This window comes from Coregonus lavaretus (genome assembly GCF_964263955.1).
Source record: "Coregonus lavaretus genome assembly, chromosome: 2".
In the NCBI taxonomy this organism is placed as follows: domain Eukaryota; kingdom Metazoa; phylum Chordata; class Actinopteri; order Salmoniformes; family Salmonidae; genus Coregonus; species Coregonus lavaretus.
This window is the reverse complement of record NC_139989.1, coordinates 18,281,660-18,299,779: the sequence shown is the minus strand read 5'-3', so window position 1 is coordinate 18,299,779 and position 18,120 is coordinate 18,281,660.

The window sequence follows — 18,120 nt, the reverse complement described above, 5'->3', positions numbered from 1 at the left end:
TAACTGCTCCTCAGATTGCAGCCCAAATAAATGCTTCACAGAGTTCAAGTAACAGACACATCTCAACATTAACTGTTCAGAGGAGACTGCGTGAATCAGGCCTTCATGGTCGAATTGCTGCAAAGAAACCACTAAAGGCCACCAATATTAAGAAGAGACTTGCCTGGGCCAAGAAACACGAGCAATGGACATTAGACCTGTGGAAATCTGTCCTTTGGTCTGATGAGTCCAAATTTGAGATTTTTGGTTCCAACCGCCGTGTCTTTATGAGACGCAGAGTAGGTGAACGGATGACCTCCGCATGTGTGGTTCCCACCGTGAAGCATGGAGGAGGAAGTGTGATAGCGTGGGAGTGCTTTGCTGGTGACACTGTTTGCTGGCGATTTATTTAGAATTCAAGGCACACTTAACCAGCATGGCTACCACAGCATTCTGCAGCAATACGCCATCCTATCTGGTTTGCGCTTAGTGGGACTATCATTTGTTTTTCAACAGGACAATGACCCAACACACCTCCAGGCTGTGTAAGGGCTATTTTACCAAGAAGGAGAGTGATGGAGTGCTGCATCAGATGACCTGGCCTCTACAATCACCCAACCTCTAACCAACTGAGATGGTTTGGGATGAGTTGGACCTCAGAGTGAAGGAAAAGCAGCCAACAAGTGCTCAGCATATGTGGGAACTCCTTCAAGACTGTAGGAAAAGCATTCCAGGTGAAGCTGGTTGAGAGAATGCCAAGAGTGTGTAAAGCTGTCATCAAGGCAAATGGTGGCTACTTTGAAGAATCTGAAATATAGAACATATTTTGATTTGTTTAACACTTTTTTGGTTACTACATGATTCCATATGTGTTATTTCATAGTTTTCATGTCTTCACTATTATTCTACAATGTAGAAAATAGTAAAAATAAAGAAAAACCCATGAATGAGTAGGTGTGTCCAAACTTTTGACTGGTACTGTACATGTATAAGTAGTGCCCAGGCCTATTTCATATTTACCACCTTGTAAAATGAAGTATTATACTTCAAATCTTTAAATGGGGACCTCTACAGTACACTGTATTCTGTAAATCCATATAAAATCAATGTCAAAACAACTAAAACCACAAAATGTACACAAAACCCAAGGACAGATGGGTATACTACAAAGCAGGATCAATGAGTTAGCCAGCTAACTTTGATAAACAACCAGAAATAATTATTGATTTTCTGGAGCATTAAGAAAGTTAAACTTAGATATATGTTTTTGGTTGTTGAGTCAATTAGACCATGGCCATTTCAAGTTTATTTCAGAATATTTAGGCAATTTAGCTGGCTAACTCATTGATCCTACTTTGAAGTTTACCCCTCTGGTCCAAGGGCACGCTGATGCAAACAAAGCAGAACTCCTTCCAGAGGCGGGATTTGCTTCACCTTGGGTGGGTGCTGAGAAAGTGTGTGTGGCTGTGACCATGGCCAGGGTCAGCTCAGCCTTAGTTCAAACAGTCAGCAGGGCTCCCTGTTTGATGTATGGCCCTGAGGAACAGGTGATCATCTCTCCAAAGCGCTGACTGTGCACGACGGGACGCCTGAGCATTTATGGCCGGTGCCAGAGCCAACCGGACTGCAGAGCGCAGACCCACTGCACAGTGCACACTACATCAAAGAGTGAGAGAGAGAGAGAGAGAGAGAGAGAGAGAGAGAGAGAGAGAGAGAGAGAGAGAGAGAGAGAGAGAGAGAGAGAGAGAGAGAGAGAGAGAGAGAGAGAGAGAGAGAGAGAGAGAGAGAGAGAGAGAGAGAGAGAGAGAGAGAGAGAGAGAGAGAGAGAGAGAGAGAGAGAGAGAGAGAGAGAGAGAGAGAGAGAGAGAGAGAGAGAGAGAGAGAGAGAGAGAGAGAGAGAGAGAGAGAGAGAGAGAGAGAGAGATCATTAACCATTTTTAAATCACGTTGTGTATTCTCCCCTGTAACATTACCCATCTCCTCTCATTCATTTTCTAAATTGGTTTACAGTTCTGGAGGCTCGGAATTACAGGTCTTTTTTAACCTGTCGGATTAAAATAACTCCTCCTCTGTGATCTATCTGTCCTGCAAAGGGTTCCCCGGGTGTAAATAACTCATTTTCTTCCAGACACAAATGTCATTCAGTGTTGAGAAGAAAATGTTTCAAAAATAAAATGCAGTAATACATAATATGTTATATGTCTCATTCTACAGAACGTTGTTTTATAACATATGTCAGATAGACATCTACAACTGACACACTTTGTTAATATTGTATATTTTAAATATTTACCTGAATTCCTTACTACCACACTACATTTGTCACTACAGAAATATAGTGAAAAAGTTGCAATAAAGGGAGAACCATGCACAGTATTGATAATGTTGATTAACCTTCTATTACAGATAGAAGGGGGGTTCTACTAAGCTAACATATGGAACTGTTTTAAAGATGGCCATACCATGGATCATTTAGCTATGTGATTTAGAATTTTAGGACCCCTGTAGGTATCAAAGAATATACAAAAAAATGATTTGATAAAATATTGAATTTGGCCTTTACTACTATAGCCCATAGAAAAGTATTGAATAACACATTAATAAATGGAAAAACCGACAGTCCCAAAAAAATCATAAGGAATAAGGTTTTGAGTGTCTGTCCTATATCTAGGAGATACTGTATAAGAAAGCTCAGGAAATATTTTAGTTTTTTGGACACATATTTAACCCCTTTTTTTGTTGGCACAAAACTACTTCCATACTTACATTCATTTTCTAAACCGGTACCAGGTTACCTTATGACGCGTCCCCTTTCCGTAGTGGGGTCATATTAGTTTGTAGCCCAAACGGTTCGGACACTTCAGACCGAAGTTGGCACATCAGCGGTACCGACTTCAGACGAGACTCGTGGGAAAGGCCGACATAGGCGGATGTGGTAGATTGAGATGCAGCCCATGCAAAAAAAACTCATATCTCCAGCTTAAACTGACGGACTTTGATGGGGATTTTTTTATTATTTTAATTAGACACGTGTGGATTTAATGCTAAAAACGTTTAAATTGAATTTAGAGAAATTTCATCTTTATTGTTCTCTTTAAAATCTTCAATGTTGATTGTATGAATGTGAAACTTATTGACCTTCCTATGTTGTGTAAATATATATATATACACAGTGAGGGAAAAAAGTATTTGATCCCCTGCTAATTTTGTACATTTGCCCACTGACAAAGACATGATCAGTCTACAATTGTAATGGTAGGTTTATTTGAACAGTGAGAGACAGAATAACAACAACAAAAATCCAGAAAAACGCATGTCAAAAATGTTATAAATTGATTTGCATTTTAATGAGGGAAATAAGTATTTGACCCCTCTGCAAAACATGACTTAGTACTTGGTGGCAAAACCCTTGTTGGCAATCACAGAGGTCAGATGTTTCTTGTAGTTGGCCACCAGGTTTGCACACATCTCAGGAGGGATTTTGTTCCACTCCTCTTTGCAGATCTTCTCCAAGTCATTAAGGTTTCGAGGCTAACGTTTAGCAACTCGAACCTTCAGCTCCCTCCACAGATTTTCTATGGGATTAAGGTCTGGAGACTGGCTAGGCCACTCCAGGACCTTAATGTGCTTCTTCTTGAGCCACTCATTTGTTGCCTTGGCCGTGTGTTTTGTGTCATTGTCATGCTGGAATACCCATCCATGACCCATTTTCAATGTCCTGGCTGAGGGAAGGAGGTTCTCACCCAAGATTTGATGGTACATGGCCCCGTCCATCGTCCCTTTAATGCGGTGAAGTTGTCCTGTCCCCTTAGCAGAAACCCCCCCCCAAAGCATAATGTTTCCACCTCCATGTTTGACGGTGGGGATGGTGTTCTTGGGGTCATAGGCAGCATTCCTCCTCCTCCAAACACGGCGAGTTGAGTTGATGCCAAAGAGCTCCATTTTGGTCTCATCTGACCACAACACTTTCACCCAGTTCTCCTCTGAATCATTCAGATGTTCATTGGCAAACTTCAGACAGGCCTGTATATGTGCTTTCTTGAGCAGGGGGACCTTGCGGGCACTGCAGGATTTCAGTCCTTCACGGCGTAATGTGTTACCAATTGTTTTCTTGGTGACTATGGTCCCAGCTGCCTTGAGATCATTGACAAGATCCTCCTGTGTAGTTCTGGGCTGATTCCTTACGGTTCTCATGATCATTGCAACTCCACGAGGTGAGATCTTGCATGGAGCCCCAGGCCGAGGGAGATTGACAGTCTTTTGTGTTTCTTCCATTTGCGAATAATCGCACCAACTGCACCAAGCTGCTTGGCGATGGTCTTGTAGCCCATTCCAGCCTTGTGTAGGTCTACAATCTTGTCCCTGACATCCTTGGAGAGCTCTTTGGTCTTGGCCATAGTGGAGAGTTTGGAATCGGATTGATTGATTGCTTCTGTGGACAGGTGTCTTTTATACAGGTAAAAGTGGTGTCTTTTATACAAGAGTGTGCTCCTAATCTCAGTTCATTACCTGTATAAAAGACACCTGGGAGCCAGAAATCTTTCTGATTGAGAGTGGGTCAAATACGTATTTCCCTCATTAAAATGCAAATCAATTTATAACATTTTTGACATGCGTTTTTCTGGATTTATTTGTTGTTATTCCGTCTCTCACTGTTCAAATAAACCTACCATTAAAATTATAGACTGATAATTTCTTTGTCAGTGGGCAAACGTACAAAATCAGCAGGGGATCAAATACCCTTTTCCCTCACTTTACTTGAAGGCCTACCTTCAAACTCAGTGCCTCTTTGCTTGACATCATGGGAAAATCAAAAGAAATCAGCCAAGACCTCAGAAATTTTTTTGTAGACCTCCACATGTCTGGTTCATCCTTGGGAGCAATTTCTAAACGCCTTAAGGTACCACGTTCATCTGTACAAACAATAGTACGCAGGTATAAACACCATCGGACCACGCAGCCGTCATACCGCTCAGGAGATGAACGTACTTTGGTGCGAAAAGTGCAAATCAATCCCAGAACAACAGCAAAGGACCTTGTGAAGATGCTGGAGGAAACGGTACAAAAGTATCTATACCCACAGTAAAATAAGTCCTATAATGACATAACCTGAAAGGCCGCTCAGCAAGGAGGAAGCCACTGCTCCAAAACCGCCATATAAAAGCCAGACTACGGTTTGCAACTGCACTTGGGGACAAAGATCGTACTTTTTGGATAAATTTCCTCTGGTCTGATGAAACAAAAATAGAACTGTTTGGCCATAATGACCATCGTTATGTTTGGAGGAAAAAGGGGGTTGCTTGCAAGCCGAAAAACACCATCCCAACCGGGAAGCACGGGGGTGGCAGCATCATGCTGTGGGGGTGCTTTGCTGCAGGAGGGACTGGTGCACTTCACAAAATAGATGGCATCATGACGAAGTAAAATTATGTGGATATATTGAAGCAACATCTCAAGACATCTCAAAAGCTTGGTCGCAAATGGGTCTTCCAAATGGACAATGACCCCAAGCATACTTCCAAAGTTGTGGCAAAATGGACAACAAAGTCAAGGTATTGATGTGGCCATCACAAAGCCCTGACCTCAATCCTATAGAAAATTTGTGGGCAGAACTGAAAAAGCATGGGCGAGCAAGGAGGCCTACAAACCTGACTCAGTTACACAGCTCTGTTAGGAGGAATGGGCCAAAATTCACCCAACTTATTGTGGGAAGCTAGTGAAAGGCTACCCAAAACATTTGACCCAAGTTAAACAATTTAAAGGCAATGCGACCAAATACTAAAAACTTCTGACCCACTGGGAATGTGATGAAAGAAATAAAAGCTGAAATAAATCATTCTTTCTACTATTATTCTGACATTTCACATTCTTAAAATAAAGTGGTGATCCTAACTGACCTAAGACATGGAATTTTTACTAGGATTAAATGTCAAGAATTGTGAAAAACTGAGTTTAAATGTATTTGACTAAGGTGTATGTAAACTTGAAAATTCAACTGTGTATGTACAGTGGGGAGAACAAGTATTTGATACACTGCCGATTTTGCAGGTTTTCCTACTTACAAAGCATGTAGAGGCCTGTAATTTTTTATCATAGGTACACTTCAACTGTGAGAGACGGAATCTAAAACAAAAATCCAGAAAATCACATTGGATGATTTTTAAGTAATTAATTTGCATTTTATTGCATGACATAAGTATTTGATCACCTACCAACCATTAAGAATTCCGGCTCTCACAGACCTTTTAGTCTTTCTTTAAGAAGCCCTCCTGTTCTCCACTCATTACCTGTATTAACTGCACCTGTTTGAACTCGTTACCTGTATAAAAGACACCTGTCCAAACACTCAATCAAAGAGACTCCAACCTCTCCACAATGGCAAAGACCAGAGAGCTGTGTAAGGACATCAGGGATAAAATTGTAGACCTGCACAAGGCTGGGATGGGCTACAGGACAATAGGCAAGCAGCTTGGTGAGACGGCAACAACTGTTGGCGCAATTATTAGAAAATGGAAGAAGTTCAAGATGACGGTCAATCACCCTTGGTCTGGGGCTCCATGCAAGATCTCACCTCGTGGGGCATCAATGATCATGAGGAAGGTGAGGGATCACCCCAGAACTACACGGCAGGACCTGGTCAATGACCTGAAGAGAGCTGGGACCACAGTCTCAAAGAAAACCATTAGTAACACACTACGCCGTCATGGATTAAAATCCTGCAGCGCACGCAAGGTCCCCCTGCTCAAGCCAGCGCATGTCCAGGCCCATCTGAAGTTTGCCAATGACCATCTGGATGATCCAGAGGAGGAATGGGAGAAGGTCATGTGGTCTGATGAGACAAAAATAGAGCTTTTTGGTCTAAACTCCACTCGCCGTGTTTGGAGGAAGAAGAAGGATGAGTACAACCCCAAGAACACCATCCCAACCGTGAAGCATGGAGGTGGAAACATTATTCTTTGGGGATGCTTTTCTGCAATGGGGACAGGATGACTGCACCATATTGATCTTCAATGCTCTTACTTCCCTCAGTAAGAGCATTGAAGATAGGTCGTGGCTGGGTCTTCCAGCATGACAACGACCCAAAACACACATCCAGGGCAACTAAGGAGTGGCTCTGTAAGAAGCATCTTGAGGTCCTGGAGTGGCCTAGCCAGTCTCCAGACCTGAACCCAATAGAAAATCTTTGGAGGGAACTGAAAGTCCGTATTGCCCAGCGACAGCCCCGAAACCTGAAGGATCTGGAGAAGGTCTGTATGGAGGAGTGGGCCAAAATCCTTGCTGCAGTGTGTGCAAACCTGGTCAAGACCTACAGGAAACGTATGATCTCTGTAATTGCAAACAAAGGTTTCTGTACCAAATATTAAGTTCTGCTTTTCTGATGTATCAAATACTTATGTCATGCAATAAAATGCAAATTAATTACTTAAAAATCATACAATGTGATTTTCTGGATTTTTGTCTCTCACAGTTGAAGTGTACCTATGATAAAAATTACAGACCTCTACATGCTTTGTAAGTAGGAAAACCTGCAAAATCGGCAGTGTATCAAATACTTGTTCTCCCCATTGTATATATACTGTACCAGTCAAAAGTTTTTAAATTGTAGAATAATAGTGAAGACATCAAAACTATGAAATAACACATATGGAATCATGTATTAACCAGAAAACGGTTAAACAAATCACCCTTTGCGTTGATTACAGCTTTGCACACTCTTGGCATTCTCTCAACCAGCTTCATGAGGTAGTCACCTGGAATGCATTTCAATTAACAGGTGTGCCTTCTTAAGTTAATTTGTGGATTTTCTTTCCTTCTTAATGCGTTTGAGCCAATCAGTTGTGTTGTGACAAGGTAGGGGTGGTATACAGAAGATAGCCCTATTTGGTAAAAGACCAAGTCCATATTATGGCAAGAACAGTTCAAATAAGCAAAGAGAAATGACAGTCCATCATTACTTTAGGACATGAAGGTCAGTCAATACAGATAATTTCAAGAACTTTTAAAGTTTCTTCAAGTGCAGTCGCAAAAACTATGAAGCGCTATGATGAAACTGGCACTCATGAGGACCGCCACAGGAATGGAAGACCCAGAGTTATTTCTGCTGCAGAGGATAAGTTTATTCGATTTAGCAGCCTCAGAAATTGCAGCCCAAATAAATGGTTCACAGAGTTCAAGTAACAGACACATCTCAACGTCAACTGTTCAGAGGAGACAGTGTGAATCAGGCCTTCATGGTCGAATTGCTGCAAAGAAACCATTACTAAAGGACAGCAATAAGAGAAGATACTTGTTTGGGCCAAGAAACATGAGCAATGGATATTAGACCAGTGGAAATTTGTCCTTTGGTCTGGAGTCCAAATTTGAGATTTTTGGTTCCAACCGCCGTGTCTTTGTGAGACGCGGTGTGGGTGAACAGATGATCTCTGCATGTGTATTTCCCACCATAAAGCATGAAGGAGGTGTTATGGTGTGGGGGTGCTTTGCTGGTGACACTGTCGGTGATTTATTTAGAATTCAAGGCACACTTAACCAGCATGGCTACCACAGCATTTTGCAGTGATATGCCATCCCATCTGGTTTGGACTTATTGGGACTATCATTTGTTTTTCAACAGGACAATGACCCAATACACCTATAGGCTGTGTAAGGGCTATTTTACCAAGAAGGAGAGTGATGCAGTTCTGCATCAGATGACCTTGTCTCTACAATCCCCCGACCTCAACCCCATCGAGATGGTTTGGGATGAGTCGGACCGCAGAGTGAAGGAAAAGCAGCCAACAAGTGCTCAGAATATGTGAGAACTCCTTCAAGACTGTTGGAAAAGCATTCCAGGTGAAGCTGGTTGAGAGAATGCCAAGAGTGTGCAAAGCTGTCATCAACGCAAAGGGTGGCTATTTGAAGAATCTGAAATATAAAATATATTTTGATTTGTTTAACACTTTTTTGGTTACTACATGATTCCATATGTGTTATTTCATAATTTTGATGGCTTCACTATTATTCTACAGTGTAGAAATTATTATACATATTTTTAACAGCAATAAAATACAATACACAGACAATACAAATGGCCACTCCCATCAGGGGTGCTCTGGTCAGTGGGTGCTCTGTTCAGTGGGTGCTCTCAACCCCACCCGCCCCAAGACACTGGCAAGGAAATGCCCCACCCCCGGCCCAAAGGGATTATCCAAGGGCGGGAAAAACCAATCCTCGCCCGATGCCTGGGCATGCATGGAAGCGAGCACACACATAACTACTAGGACCAGCACAAACACCACTCACAGCACGAAACCAAACTTCTCTCATGGTGTCTCACTAGGGACTTGAACCTCCCCATCTGCAACATCTTTGCCGATATTGCCCAATAATATTTCCTATTGACTGACTGTGGGTCCTTCAAATCCAGCAGCAATATAGTTGCAGGTCGAACCGCACCCAAATATTATGGCATAACAACCATTCTTGGATCTGACTGCAAAAACAAGCCACCGATGGACAGTACCAAAAGAGATGCTCTATTGATTATGTTTCCACATGGCAGAGTCTGCACCTGTCTGACTGTTGAATACCCCATTTACTGAGCATTCTTTTTGTAGAGAGAATTTTATATAATAGCTTAAATTGAAAATAACGAATTGATGCATCAATTGTTGTTTTGTGTATCAGTTCATAAACCCGATGCCATGGTATTGAGAATCTGTTCCCAACTATCTTGAATTTTATGCGGCAAAGTTGTCAACCCTCATGACCGTAAGTGAAATTGATACATTTTACGATTTATATTAGTCATTTTTAAGAAATGCATGATTTTTAATTGGTGGCAGACAAACTAAATCATTCCTTTCTCTTTTAAGTAATTGCCTTTTCCATTTTTGTGGCAGAGAAGCGATGAGTTATAATTTTGTATTGAGCATACATCTCCATACACCTGGATTAATTGGCTGTATGATATAATTCTACGGTCGTTGTTTACAATGTCATTCATAAACATGATACCTTTCTTATACTTTCTCTCCAAGAAAATTGGTTTATCCTCTATCAGTACATCGGAGTTTAGCCATATTATTTGCTGTAATATAGATCCTGCCTCTTCTGGAGGATACAATTAGAATTGTAGCCAACTCTGTATAGCTTCATTTAAAAATAAGGATACTTTAAACAGGGTTCCATTGTCAATCCACCGGAAATTGATCATTTTAATCTGTATAGCAGCAAAGAGCCCCCTTTTAAACATCAGAGGTGCCTCTCTTAGTGGCCTACTAAAAAAACTGTTTGGATTGAGATATTTTCGATATAATACAAGCTTTAAGAGGAAGGTTTAATTCCTTGATATTTAATAGTTTTAGCCCTCCAAACTCATATACATTATATAAATATACCCATTGAACTTTATCTGGTTTTCCATTCCAAAGAAAATGAAATAGTTTTGGATCACATAACTAGAAAAAACATTATCCTGGAGTTGGTAGAGCAATAAATATATATGTGTCACGCCCTGGCTCTGGGGACTCTTATATGTTGAGCCAGGGTGTGGATTTTCTATGTGTGATTTTCTATGTTTTGTTCTAGTTCGTGTTTTCTATGTTGGCCAGGGTGGTTCCCAATCACAGGCAGCTGATTCTCGTTGTCTCTGATTGGGAACCATACTTAGGCAGCCTGTTGGCACTAGTTATTTGTGGGATCTTGTTCCGGAAGGTTTGTGTTGGTGTTATTTACCTAGGACTTCACGTATCGTTTGTTTTGTTGTTTTGTTTAGATCGTGTATTTAGTACAATAAAGTATGTACGCATATCACGCTGCACCTTGGTCCGCTTCATCTTATAACGATCAGGACAGAAGATCCCACCTCGACTGGATCAAGCAGCGTGACGAGGAGAGAGGATGGACTTGGGAGGAGATGAGTGAGAGTCTGGCAAGAGGGATGGAGGCCTTGAGCACGGGGGAGAGACAAGCCCAAAACATTTTTAGGGGGGGGCTCACGCCGTGGACGACGAGGCAGCAGGAGGCCGCGATAGAGCGGTTCAGCCGGTTAGCAGAGGAGGCCGCCAGATTAAGGGGGTCATTGGTCACGAGGGAGAAGGAGAGTGTAGAGGCACGGCGAGAGGAACTGGTTAGGCAGCAGAGGGAGCGGAGGTTTATGAGGAAACCCAGTCCCGCTCCTCGCACCAAGCAAGTGGTGTGTGTCACCAGTCCGGTCCGGCCCGTTCCTGATTCCCGCACAAGGCCAGTGGTGTGTGTTCCCAGAACGGTCAGGCCCTTTCCTGCTCCCCGCACTAAGCCAGTGGTGCGCGTCGCCAGCCCGGTCCGGCCCGTTCCTGCTCCCCGCACCAAGCCAGTGGTGCGCGTCGTCAGCCCGGTCCGGCCCGTTCCTGCTCCCCGCACCAAGCCAGTGGTGCGCGTCGTCAGCCCGGTCCGGCCCGTTCCTGCTCCCCGCACCAAGCCAGTGGTGCGCGTCGTCAGCCCGGTCCGGCCCGTTCCTGCTCCCCGCATCAAGCCAGTGGTGCGCGTCGTCAGCCCGGTCCGGCCCGTTCCTGCTCCACGCATCAAGCCAGTGGTGCGCGTCGTCAGCCCGGTCCGGCCCGTTCCTGCTCCCCGCACCAAGCCAGTGGTGCGCGTCGTCAGCCCGGTCCGGCCCGTTCCTGCTCCCCGCACCAAGCCAGTGGTGCGCGTTTTCAGCCCGGTCCGGCCCGTTCCTGCTCCCCGCATCAAGCCAGTGGTGCGCGTCGTCAGCCCGGTCCGGCCCGTTCCTGCTCCCCGCACCAAGCCAGTGGTGCGCGTCGTCAGCCCGGTCCGGTCCGTTCCTGCTCCCCGCACCAAGCCAGTGGTGCGCGTCGTCAGTCCGGCACGGTCCGTGCCTGTTCCACTGGTGCCTGGTCCGGCACCGGTCAGCTGCTTCACACCGGAGCCAAAGCAATCCGCTCCACCGATGTCCAGTCCAGCTCCAGCCAGCGGGGCCAGACCAGACCAGGGGCGCTACGGGGGGGTAGAGAGAGAGTGGTGGTCACGCCCGGAGCCGGATCCGCCTCCGAGGCGGAATGCCCACCCGGCCCCTACCCTCTGGTGTTTGGTTGGCGCGGTCGCAGTCCGCGCCTTTGGGGGGGGGGTACTGTCACGCCCTGGCTCTGGGGACTCTTATATGTTGAGCCAGGGTGTGGATTTTCTATGTGTGATTTTCTATGTTTTGTTCTAGTTCGTGTTTTTTGGCCAGGGTGGTTCCCAATCAGAGGCAGCTGATTCTCGTTGTCTCTGATTGGGAACCATACTTAGGCAGCCTGTTGGCACTAGTTATTTGTGGGATCTTGTTCCGGAAGGTTTGTGTTGGTGTTATTTACCTAGGACTTCACGTATCGTTTGTTTTGTTGTTTTGTTTAGATCGTGTATTTAGTACAATAAAGTATGTACGCATATCACGCTGCGCCTTGGTCCGCTTCATCTTATAACGATCGTGACAATATGTAAACTGTGATATCACTAGAGAATTAATCAGTGGAATTTCCCCATAGATGGACAGGTCTTTCTCTTTCCATGGTTTTAAGATCCTATCTGTTTTGCTAAGTTTTCTATGAAAATTGATAGTTGCAAGATCATTCAACTTTTCAGGAACATGTACACCAAGCACATCAACTGCACCATCCACCCATTTAATCGGGAGACCACATAGCAATTTAAAGTTTGTGTCTTTTAGAGACCGAATCTGTAATATAGTACACTTATCATAGTTAGGTTTTAAACTGGAGAAATGTACCCAGGTCCTCAGTAAAACCATTCAGGGTTCATTGTGGACTCAAGAAAAAACTTGAATCATCGGCATACATTGATATCTTTGTTTCTAGTCCATTAATTTCTAACCCCTTAATTTTATAATTAGATTAGATTTTCATAGCTAAAAATTCAATGGCCATAACAAACAAGTATGGTGAAAGAGGGCAACCCTGTTTTACACCTCTTAACAATTCAAAACTTTCAGAGAAATAACCATTATTTATAATATGACATAAAGGAGTGTTATACATGATTTTTATCCATTTTATAAGAGATTCTCCTAAATTAAAATAATCCAGGCACTTTATTGAAGACTTTCTCAAAATCTGCTATAAAGATTATGCCTGGTTTCCCTGCATTCTCATGGTTTTCAATTATTTCTAATAATTGTCTAATGTTATCTCCAATATACTGTATCTTCCTTTTAAGAATCCTGTCTGATCATGAGCAACACATTTAGCTAATATTTTTGCATCGCAACATTTAAGGGTGAGGGCCCTCCAATTTTTGTATATACTTTATACTGTCCCCTCAGCTCCTGCTTCAGTTGGAGAGTAATCAATCCTTCTTTTTGTGTGTCAGACAGTTTACCATTTAAGTATGAATAATTAAATCATGCTAGTAGTGGATCTTTCAATAATTCATTTGATATATTTATATTGGAATGCCATCAAGGCCATGGGTTTTCTCAGTCTGAAAGGAATCAATTGCCAACCATAGTTTTCTCCATCATTTGTAAAAAAATAAAGAATTGTAGGTTATTTTTGGTTGCGTTTCCATGTTGAAGGTTAAAGAAAAACGTTTTTTTGATAAATGAAACCAGATCTTTCCTGAATAAGTTCCTCAAACTCCTTTTGTTTTGTGTCTAAACTATTCAGTACTTCTGTAGAACATTTATCAACACCATTGATGTGCGATGTTAGTTCTTCTATTTCTGCTGTAAGTCTTTTCTCTCTTGACCGAATCTGTTTTTGTTTTTGGGATGAAAATTGAATTGAATGGCCTCCCAAACTATAAGTGGATCCGCTGAACCTGTATTATGCAAGAAAACATCTGTTAGAATCTCCTTCGTTTTCATAAAAAATACACTGTCCATCAATAAACTCGGATTGCATTTCCAATATCCCCGCCCTCGAGGAAAGTCTGTCATAGTTACATGGAGGGCTATAAGCTGATGGTCTGATTGCATTCGGCCCTCAATCTGTACTTTTTTCACTTTTGGTACCATAGAAAAGGATACCAGAAAGTAATTAATCCGACTAGCTTGATTTAGCCTCTTCCAAGTATATATAGGTCCGGGTTTTTAAGCCTCCACATATCGACCAGTTCCAACGTGTCCATAATATTCATAATCTCTTTGAAGGCCAAAGGGTGATAATTGGTAGTATGATTGCCTTTATGGTCTAGTGATGTACTTAATACTGTGTTGTAGTCCCCTACCATTATAACAGAGTTATAAAAATGTTGGTGACTAATTAGATTATTGTACATACTTTCAAAGAAGTTTGGATCGTCATTATTTGGTCCATATAGATTTATGAGCCATAACTGTTTGTCATCAAGTAATATATTCAAAGCAATCCATCTTCCTTGAGGATCTATTTTAACTGATTGTACCTCAAGATCCAAATTATTTTTGAGTAGGATAATAACACCCTTTCGAATTTATTAACCCATGACTGAAATAGATTTTACCATCCCATAATTTTTCCCAGACCACTTCATCAAAAGATATTGAATGAATTTTCTGAAGACAATAAATGTGACCGACCGGTTCGTTTCGGTCTTATGTAGCAACATTTTTTTTTTTACATTGGATAAAAGTAGAGACTCAGAGCTAGAAAATTGTATATCATACACTACAATTGAGGAACAATGGAAAGTAATTCTGCTTTGACAGTTTATGAACTTGTAACCTCACTTTTGAGAAAATGGCCCTTGAATGGCACTCTTCTTTGTCTACACCCATTCAGCATCGTTCACACCCTCTTAAGCTTTAGCCCCACCCATCTCTTTAAGGATTCACATGTGAGTCCATGTACTAAACAACCAAAGATTTAAAATCAAATCAAATCAAATGTTATTTGCCACATGCGCCGAATACAACAGGTGTAGACATTACAGTGAAATGCTTACTTACAAGCCCTTAACCAACAATGCAGATTTTTTTGAGAAAAAAAAAGAAGAAAAGTGTTAAGTAAAAAATAGCTAAGTAAAAAATAAAAGCAAATAACTAAAGAGCAGCAGTAAAATAAAATAACAGTAGGTAATTGAGGTAATACAGTGGGGGAAAAAAGTATTTAGTCAGCCACCAATTGTGCAAGTTCTCCCACTTAAAAAGATGAGAGAGGACTGTAATTTTCATTATAGGTACACGTCAACTATGACAGACAAATTGAGGAAAAAAAATCCAGAAAATCACATTGTAGGATTTTTTATGAATTTATTTGCAAATTATGGTGGAAAATAAGTATTTGGTCACCTACAAACAAGCAAGATTTCTGGCTCTCACAGACCTGTAACTTCTTCTTTAAGAGGCTCCTCTGTCCTCCACTCGTTACCTGTATAAATGGCACCTGTTTGAACTTGTTATCAGTATAAAAGACACATGTCCACAACCTCAAACAGTCACACTCCAAACTCCACTATGGCCAAGACCAAAGAGCTGTCAAAGGACACCAGAAACAAAATTGTAGACCTGCACCAGGCTGGGAAGACTGAATCTGCAATAGGTAAGCAGCTTGGTTTGAAGAAATCAACTGTGGGAGCAATTATTAGGAAATGGAAGACACAAAAGACCACTGATAATCTCCCTCGATCTGGGGCTCCACGCAAGATCTCACCCCGTGGAGTCAAAATGATCACAAGAACGGTGAGCAAAAATCCCAGAACCACACGGGGGGACCTAGTGAATGACCTGCAGAGAGCTGGGACCAAAGTAACAAAGCCTACCATCAGTAACACACTACGCCGCCAGGGACTCAAATCCTGCAGTGCCAGACGTGTCCCCCTGCTTAAGCCAGTACATGTCCAGGCCCGTCTGAAGTTTGCTAGAGTGCATTTGGATGATCCAGAAGAGGATTGGGAGAATGTCATATGGTCAGATGAAACCAAAATAGAACTTTTTGGTAAAAACTCAACTCGTCGTGTTTGGAGGACAAAGAATGCTGAGTTGCATCCAAAGAACACCATACCTACTGTGAAGCATGGGGCTGGAAACATCATGCTTTGGGGCTGTTTTTCTGCAAAGGGACCAGGACGACTGATCCGTGTAAAGGAAAGAATGTATCGTGAGATTTTGAGTGAAAACCTCCTTCCATCAGCAAGGGCATTGAAGATGAAACGTGGCTGGGTCTTTCAGCATGACAATGATCACAAACACACCGCCCGGGCAACGAAGGAGTGGCTTCGTAAGAAGCATTTCAAGGTCCTGGAGTGGCCTAGCCAGTCTCCAGATCTCAACCCCATAGAAAATCTTTGGAGGGAGTTGAACGTCTGTGTTGCCCAGCGACAGCCCCAAAACATCACTGCTCTAGAGGAGATCTGCATGGAGGAATGGGCCAAAATACCAGCAACAGTGTGTGAAAACCTTGTGAAGACTTACAGAAAACGTTTGACCCGTGTCATTGCCAACAAAGGGTATATAACAAAGTATTGAGAAACTTTTGTTATTGACCACATACTTATTTTCCACCATAATTTGCAAATAAATTCATAAAAAATCCTACAATGTGATTTTCTGGATTTTTTTTCCTCATTTTGTCTGTCATAGTTGACGTGTACCTATGATGAAAATTACAGGCCTCTCTCATCTTTTTAAGTGGGAGAACTTGCACAATTGGTGGCTGACTAAATACTTTTTTTCCCCACTGTATGTACATGTGGGTAGAGTTAAAGTGACTCTGCATAAACAATAAAGAGAGTAGCAGCAGTGTAAAAGAGGGGGATGGGGGGGGGGGGGGGCAGTGCAAATAGTCCGGGTAGCCATGATTAGCTGTTCAGGAGTCTTATGGCTTGGTGGTAGAAGCTGTTAAGAAGCCTTTTGGACCTAAAATTGGCGCTCTGGTACCGCTTACCGTGCGGTAGCAGAGAGAACAGTCTATGACTAGGGTGGCTGGAGTCTTTGAACATTTTTAGGGCCTTCCTCTGACACCGCCTGGTATAGAGGTACTGGATGCCGTACGCACTACCCTCTGTAGCGCCTTACGGTCGGATGTCGAGCAGTTGCCATACCAGGCGGTGATGCAACCGGTCAGGATGCTCTCAATGGTGCAGCTGTAGAACTTTTTGAGGATCTGAGGACCCATGCCAAATCTTTTCAGTCTCCTGAGGGTGAATTGGCTTTGTTGTGCCCTCTTCACGACTGTCTTGGTGTGTTTGGACCATGATAGTTTGTTGGTGATGTGGACACCAAGGAACTTGAAGCTCTCAACCTGTTCAGCCCCGTCCATCCGTGCTCAGTCCTCTTTTTTTCCTGTAGTCCACAATCATCTCCTTTGTCTTGATCACGTTGAGGGAAAGGTTGTTATCCTGGCACCACATGGCCAGGTGTCTGACCTCCTGTCTCATCATTGTCGGTGATCAGGCCTAACACTGTTGTGTCGTCGGCAAACTTAATGATGGTGTTGGAGTCGTGCCTGGCCATGCAGTCATGGGTGCACAGGGAGTACAGGAGGGGACTGAGCACGCACCCCTGAGGGGCCCCCGTGTTGAGGATCAGCATGGCAGATGTGTTGTTACCTATCCGTACAACCTGGGGGCAGCCGTCAGGAAGTCCAGGATCCAGTTGCAGAGGGAGGTGTTTAGTCCCAGGGTCCTTAGCTTAGTGATGAGCTTTGAGGGCACTATGGTGTTGAACGCTGAGCTGTAGTCAATGAATAGCATTCTCACGTAGGTGTTCCTCTTGTCCAGGTGGGAAAGGGCAGTGTGGAGTGCAATAGAGATTGCATCATCTGTGGATCTGTTGGGGTGGTATGCAAATTGGAGTGGGTCTAGGGTTTCTGGGATAATGGTGTTGATGTGAGCCATGACCAGCCTTTCAAAGCACTTCATGGCTACAGACGTGAGTGCTATGGGTCGGGAGTCATTTAGGCAGGTTATCTTAGTGTCCTGCTTGAAAAATATTGTTATTGGAGACTCAGTCAGGGACATGTTGAAAATGTCAGTGAAGACACTTGCCAGTTGGTCAGCGCATGCTCGGAGACACGTCCTGGTAATCCATCTGGCCCTGTGGCCTTGTGAATGTTGACCTGCTTAAAAGTCTTACTCACATCGGCTACGGAGAGCGTGATCACATAGTCATCCGGAACAGCTGATGGTCTCATGCATGCTTCAGTGTTGCTTGCCTCGAAGCGAGCATAGAAGTGATTTAGCTCATCT